Genomic DNA, 7385 nt, shown 5'->3' on the forward strand with positions numbered 1-7385 from the left:
GAGTCAATGTGGAGGCTATATACAGGGGGGTACCGGTACAGAGTCAATGTGGAGGCTATATACAGGGGGTACCGGTACAGAGTCAATGTGGAGGCTATATACAGGGGGGTACCGGTACAGAGTCAATGTGGAGGCTATATACAGGGGGTACCGGTACAGAGTCAATGTGGAGGCTATATACAGGGGGTACCGGTACAGAGTCAATGTGGAGGCTATATACAGGAGGTACCGGTACAGAGTCAATGTGGAGGCTATATACAGGGGGGTACCGGTACAGAGTCAATGTGGAGGCTATATACAGGGGGGTACCGGTACAGAGTCAATGTGGAGGCTATATACAGGGGGGTACCGGTACAGAGTCAATGTGGAGGCTATATACAGGGGGTACCGGTAGAGAGTCAATGTGGAGGCTATATACAGGGGGTACCGGTACAGAGTCAATGTGGAGGCTATATACAGGGGGTACCGGTACAGAGTCAATGTGGAGGCTATATACAGGGGGTACCGGTACAGAGTCAATGTGGAGGCTATATACAGGGGGTACCGGTACAGAGTCAATGTGGAGGCTATATACAGGGGGTACCGGTACAGAGTCAATGTGGAGGCTATATACAAGGGGTACCGGTACAGAGTCAATGTGGAGGCTATATACAGGGGGTACCGGTACAGAGTCAATGTGGAGGCTATATACAGGGGGTACCGGTACAGAGTCAATGTGGAGTCTATATACAGGGGGTACCGGTACAGAGTCAATGTGGAGGCTATAAACAGGGGGTACCGGTACAGAGTCAATGTGGAGGCTATATACAGGGGGTACCGGTACAGAGTCAATGTGGAGGCTATATACAGGGGGTACCGGTACAGCGTCAATGTGGAGGCTATATACAGGGGGTACCGGTACAATGTGGAGGCTATATACAGGGGGTATTACTGTACAGAGTCAATGTGGAAGCTATATACAGGGGGTACCGGTACAGAGTCAATGTGGAGTCTATATACAGGGGGTACCGGTACAGAGTCAATGTGGAGGCTATAAACAGGGGGTACCGGTACTGAGTCAATGTGGAGGCTATATACAGGGGGTACCGGTACAGAGTCAATGTGGAGGCTATATACAGGGGGTACCGGTACAGAGTCAATGTGGAGGCTATATACAGGGGGTACCGGTACAGAGTCAATGTGGAGGCTATATACAGTTGGTACCGGTACAGAGTCAATGTGTCAATGGGCGGGGGCACCGGTGTTGAGGTTATTATGTACATGTAGGTAGAGTTATTATTAAAGAGAGTAGCAGCAGCATAAAGGGGGGGGGGGGGGGGGGGGGGGAATGAGCAATGCCAGTAGTCTTGGTGGCCATTTGATTAGCTGTTCAGGAGTCTTATGGCTTGGGGGTAGAAGCTGTTTAGAAGCCTCCTGGTCCTAGACTTGGCGCTCCGGTAGCAGAGAGAACAGTCTATGACTAGGGTGGCTGGAGTCTTTGACCATTTTTAGGGCTTTCCTCTGACACCGCCTGGTATAGAAGTCGTGGATTGCAGGAAGCTTGGCCCCGGTGATGTACTTGCTATAGCTAGCCGCCATGCTATAGCTACGCCGCCATGCTATAGCTAGCCGCCATGCTATAGCTAGCTGCCATGCTATAGCTAGCTTAAATGCTATTGCTAGCCGCCATAGCTATAGCTAGCTTCCATGCTATAGCTAGCTTAAATGCTATAGCTAGCCGCCGTAGCTATAGCTAGCTTCCATGCTATAGCTAGCCGCCTTGCTATTCTCAGTCCTGAGTGTTATATATAGATCATTTTCCACACTTGTCTGGCCTACTTTTAGACATCCATTTGGATCATGTTGCTATCTATAGAGGAGCAAATTAAATATTCATATGTTGTACATTCCAGCTTGCGATGACGACCAATGGGTCTTCTTAGCTAAATTTATCGTGCGAAATCCCCTCTCAGCCTCACGGATTTAATGAGAGAAAGAGAGAGAGGGGGGGGAGGGGGGCAGAGATAGAGGGAGAGACACGGAATAGGACAGACTGACAGAGAGTGAGAGAGAGCAGGAGGGGGGGAGAGAGAGAGAGAGAGAGGGAGGGAGTGGGTGAAAGAGAGAGAGATAGAGGGGAGAAAGAGAGAGACAGCAAGACAGAGGAAAACAGAGAGAGAGAGAGATGGGAGGGGAGAGGGTGGGAGAGAGAGAGGGTGGGAGAGAGAGAGGGTGGGAGAGAGAGAGGGTGGGAGAGAGAGAGGGTGGGAGAGAGAGAGAGGTAGAGGGGCAACCCAAGCAGGGAGTGCCTTGACATGGAGACTGGCTCATGAGAGGGGGAGAGAGAGAGAGAAGAGGGGAGAGAGAAAGGGGGGGAGAAAAGGAAGAGAGGCGTGGGGAAGAGAGAGAGAGGGAGGGGAGAAAGAGAGAGACCGACAGAGGGAGCGAGAGACAGGCAGAGGGAGCGAGAAACAGACAGAGGGAGAGAGAGAGAGAGACAGAGGGAGAGGAAGAGAGAGACAGAGGGAGAAAGACGGACAGAGGGAGGAAGAGAGAGAAGCAATAAGGCCCAAGGGGGTGTAGTATATGGCCTATATACCACGGCTAAGGGCTGTTCTTAAGGAAGGAACCCGGGCCCAATCCCCCTGCCGGTCCAGGCAGTGGAACCTCAGGAACCGCCCCAGTCCCGGTTCATCCTCTCCACCAGCCCGGTTGACGGAGGCCGGTACCTGGAAGTGAGGCTGACCGTGACCCCCAGCTTCTCCATGAAAACCTTCCATACACGTGATGTGAATTGGTTGCCACGATCGGAGATGATATCCTCCGGAAGGTCATAGTGCTGGAATACCTGCTGGAAGAGTTAAAAAAAATATATATATTTGACCTTTATTTAACTAGGCCAAGTCAGTTAAGAACAAATTCTTATTTTCAATGACGGCCTAGGAACAGTGGGTTAACTGCCTTGTTCAGGGGGCAGAACGACAGATTTGTACCTTGGCAGCTCGGGGATTCAATCTTGCAACCTTTCGGTTACTAGTCCAAAACCCTATCCACTAGGCTTCTCTCTCTCTCTCTCTCTCTCTCTCTCTCTCTCTCTCTCTCTCTCTCTCTCTCTCTCTCTCTCTCTCTCTCTCTCTCTCTCTCTCTCTCCTCTCTCTCTCTCTCTCTCTCTCTCTCTCTCTCTCCTCTCTCTCTCTCTCTCTCTCTCTCTCTATATCTATATATATATATATATATATATAATGTTTGTCTAATCTGAGACAATAAAACACCCCTTTCAGGGAGCCTCCACATCATCATCACCAATAAATAACCTAATAGGGTTTTAATGATGCTGGTTACTTTCTTTTGTAATTCAGTGTCTTCAGTGGGATGGAGTTAACCAGATAGCTGTCTATACAGTCCAGGACAGAGGGCTGGAGCTGTCTTCAGTGGGATGGAGTTAACCAGATAGCTGTATATACAGTCCAGGACAGAGGGCTGGAGCTGTCTTCAGTGGGATGGAGTTAACCAGATAGCTGTCTATACAGTCCAGGACAGAGGGCTGGAGCTGTCTTCAGTGGGATGGAGTTAACCAGATAGCTGTCTATACAGTCCAGGACAGAGGGCTGGAGCTGTCTTCAGTGGGATGGAGTTAACCAGATAGCTGTCTATACAGTCCAGGACAGAGGGCTGGAGCTGTCTTCAGTGGGATGGAGTTAACCAGATAGCTGTCTATACAGTCCAGGACAGAGGGCTGGAGCTGTCTTCAGTGGGATGGAGTTAACCAGATAGCTGTCTATACAGTCCAGGACAGAGGGCTGGAGCTGTCTTCAGTGGGATGGAGTTAACCAGATAGCTGTCTATACAGTCCAGGACAGAGGGCTGGAGCTGTCTTCAGTGGGATGGAGTTAACCAGATAGCTGTCTATACAGTCCAGGACAGAGGGCTGGAGCTGTCTTCAGTGGGATGGAGTTAACCAGATAGCTGTCTATACAGTCCAGGACAGAGGGCTGGAGCTGTCTTCAGTGGGATGGAGTTAACCAGATAGCTGTCTATACAGTCCAGGACAGAGGGCTGGAGCTGTCTTCAGTGGGATGGAGTTAACCAGATAGCTGTCTATACAGTCCAGGACAGAGGGCTGGAGCTGTCTTCAGTGGGATGGAGTTAACCAGATAGCTGTCTATACAGTCCAGGACAGAGGGCTGGAGCTGTCTTCAGTGGGATGGAGTTAACCAGATAGCTGTCTATACAGTCCAGGACAGAGGGCTGGAGCTGTCTTCAGTGGGATGGAGTTAACCAGATAGCTGTATATACAGTCCAGGACAGAGGGCTGAGCTGTCTTCAGTGGGATGGAGTTAACCAGATAGCTGTCTATACAGTCCAGGACAGAGGGCTGGAGCTGTCTTCAGTGGGATGGAGTTAACCAGATAGCTGTCTATACAGTCCAGGACAGAGGGCTGGAGCTGTCTTCAGTGGGATGGAGTTAACCAGATAGCTGTATATACAGTCCAGGACAGAGGGCTGGAGCTGTCTTCAGTGGGATGGAGTTAACCAGATAGCTGTCTATACAGTCCAGGACGAGGGCTGGAGCTGTCTTCAGTGGGATGGAGTTAACCAGATAGCTGTATATACAGTCCAGGACAGAGGGCTGGAGCTGTCTTCAGTGGGATGGAGTTAACCAGATAGCTGTCTATACAGTCCAGGACAGAGGGCTGGAGCTGTCTTCAGTGGGATGGAGTTAACCAGATAGCTGTCTATACAGTCCAGGACAGAGGCTGGAGCTGTCTTCAGTGGGATGGAGTTAACCAGATAGCTGTCTATACAGTCCAGGACAGAGGGCTGGAGCTGTCTTCAGTGGGATGGAGTTAACCAGATAGCTGTCTATACAGTCCAGGACAGAGGGCTGGAGCTGTCTTCAGTGGGATGGAGTTAACCAGATAGCTGTCTATACAGTCCAGGACAGAGGGCTGGAGCTGTCTTCAGTGGGATGGAGTTAACCAGATAGCTGTCTATACAGTCCAGGACAGAGGGCTGGAGCTGTCTTCAGTGGGATGGAGTTAACCAGATAGCTGTCTATACAGTCCAGGACAGAGGGCTGGAGCTGTCTTCAGTGGGATGGAGTTAACCAGATAGCTGTCTATACAGTCCAGGACAGAGGGCTGGAGCTGTCTTCAGTGGGATGGAGTTAACCAGATAGCTGTCTATACAGTCCAGGACAGAGGGCTGGAGCTGTCTTCAGTGGGATGGAGTTAACCAGATAGCTGTCTATACAGTCCAGGACAGAGGGCTGGAGCTGTCTTCAGTGGGATGGAGTTAACCAGATAGCTGTCTATACAGTCCAGGACAGAGGGCTGGAGCTGTCTTCAGTGGGATGGAGTTAACCAGATAGCTGTCTATACAGTCCAGGACAGAGGGCTGGAGCTGTCTTCAGTGGGATGGAGTTAACCAGATAGCTGTCTATACAGTCCAGGACAGAGGGCTGGAGCTGTCTTCAGTGGGATGGAGTTAACCAGATAGCTGTCTATACAGTCCAGGACAGAGGGCTGGAGCTGTCTTCAGTGGGATGGAGTTAACCAGATAGCTGTCTATACAGTCCAGGACAGAGGGCTGGAGCTGTCTTCAGTGGGATGGAATTAGCCAGGTGGCCAATATTCTATGGGGAATATTTCCTAACCTTAGTGTGATCCAGAAGAAAATGGGATGCCAGGCTAGCCAGAGATCCCTCCCTCCCTCCCTCTGCCTCCCCCCTCTCCCTTCTCCCCCTCCAGACTAGCCAGAGATCCCTTCCTCCCTCTTCCTCCCCTCTCTGCCTTCTCCTCCTCTCCACAGACTAGAGAGGGATGTCCGTTGTCCATCCACTCCTCCTCTCTCTGCCTTCTCCTCCTCTCCACAGACTAGAGAGGGATGTCCGTTGTCCATCCACTCCTCCCCTCCCTGCCTTCTCCCCCTCTCCACAGACTAGAGAGGGATGTCCGTTGTCTACCCACTCCTCCCCTCTCTGCCTTCTCCTCCTCTCCACAGACTAGAGAGGGATGTCCGTTGTCTACCCACTCCTCCTCTCTCTGCCTTCTCCTCCTCTCCACAGACTAGAGAGGGATGTCCGTTGTCCACCCACTCCTCCCCTGGCATGGCTCCTGGCACTGTCTACCCCATGAGGACTTCCTCTTCTCCTGGGATGTGTCCAAAAGGGTTCCTTCTCCCTATATAGGGTCCAAAATGGCCCCTAGTCCCACTATACTACCCTACTTTTGTCCAGAGCCTTGGGAAATTGGCCTCTGGACCCTGCCTCGGGGGTCTGCTACCTGATCTCTGGAACTATCATTATTTAGAAAACATCGAATACTTAAAGGATATTATGATACAGAGCTATGCAGTACTGAAACCGTCAGAACAACAGATGGGTTATGATACAGAGCTATGCAGTACTGAAACCGTCAGAACAACAGATGGGCCTGGGTAGAAAAGCGGGGCTTCCAAACGGCAACCCGCTGAGGTGTGACCAGCAAGTCTTTGGATTGACCTTCCACAGCAAATTAAACTCATGTCATTAACCCGGGATCTGTTAATAATAAACCCATATTTAATGGTTAACAAAGACTTTGAGCTGAATGTGAAAATGGGAGACGGAGTTAGGATTTGATTATTTGTTTTGGACTAATAAACTAAAGGTGAAACACGTCCTCACAGCTAGGGACTTCTTATTGGCTGTTGGAGAGAGGCATCTGTTGTCTGAACAGACTACTTCCTGGATCTACCTCTCTGAGTGGTAATTAACCCCGCAGTGGAAAGCCTGGATCTACCTCTCTGAGTGGTAATTAACCCCGCAGTGGAAAGCCTGGATCTACCTCTCTGAGTGGTAATTAACCCCGCAGTGGAAAGCCTGGATCTACCTCTCTGAGTGGTAATTAACCCCGCAGTGGAAAGCCTGGATCTACCTCTCTGAGTGGTAATTAACCCCGCAGTGGAAAGCCTGGATCTACCTCTCTGAGTGGTAATTAACCCTGCAGTGGAAAGCCTGGATCTACCTCTCTGAGTGGTAATTAACCCCGCAGTGGAAAGCCTGGATCTACCTCTCTGAGTGGTAATTAACCCTGCAGTGGAAAGCCTGGATCTACCTCTCTGAGTGGTAATTAACCCCGCAGTGGAAAGCCTGGATCTACCTCTCTGAGTGGTAATTAACCCTGCAGTGGAAAGCCTGGATCTACCTCTCTGAGTGGTAATTAACCCTGCGAAAGCCTGCATGCAGACTGTCTGATAAACATTATGACATTATGGATGATAGGGGGAGTCACAGCACTCCATCCTATATCTCACACTGGGACATTATGGATGATGGGGGGAGTCACAGCACTCCATCCTATATCTCACACTGGGACATTATGGATGATAGGGGGAGTCACAGCACACGACATCCGATCCTCGTT

This window comes from Salmo salar, chromosome 07 (genome assembly GCF_965601325.2).
Source record: "Salmo salar chromosome 07, fSalSal1, whole genome shotgun sequence".
NCBI classification, from domain to species: domain Eukaryota; kingdom Metazoa; phylum Chordata; class Actinopteri; order Salmoniformes; family Salmonidae; genus Salmo; species Salmo salar.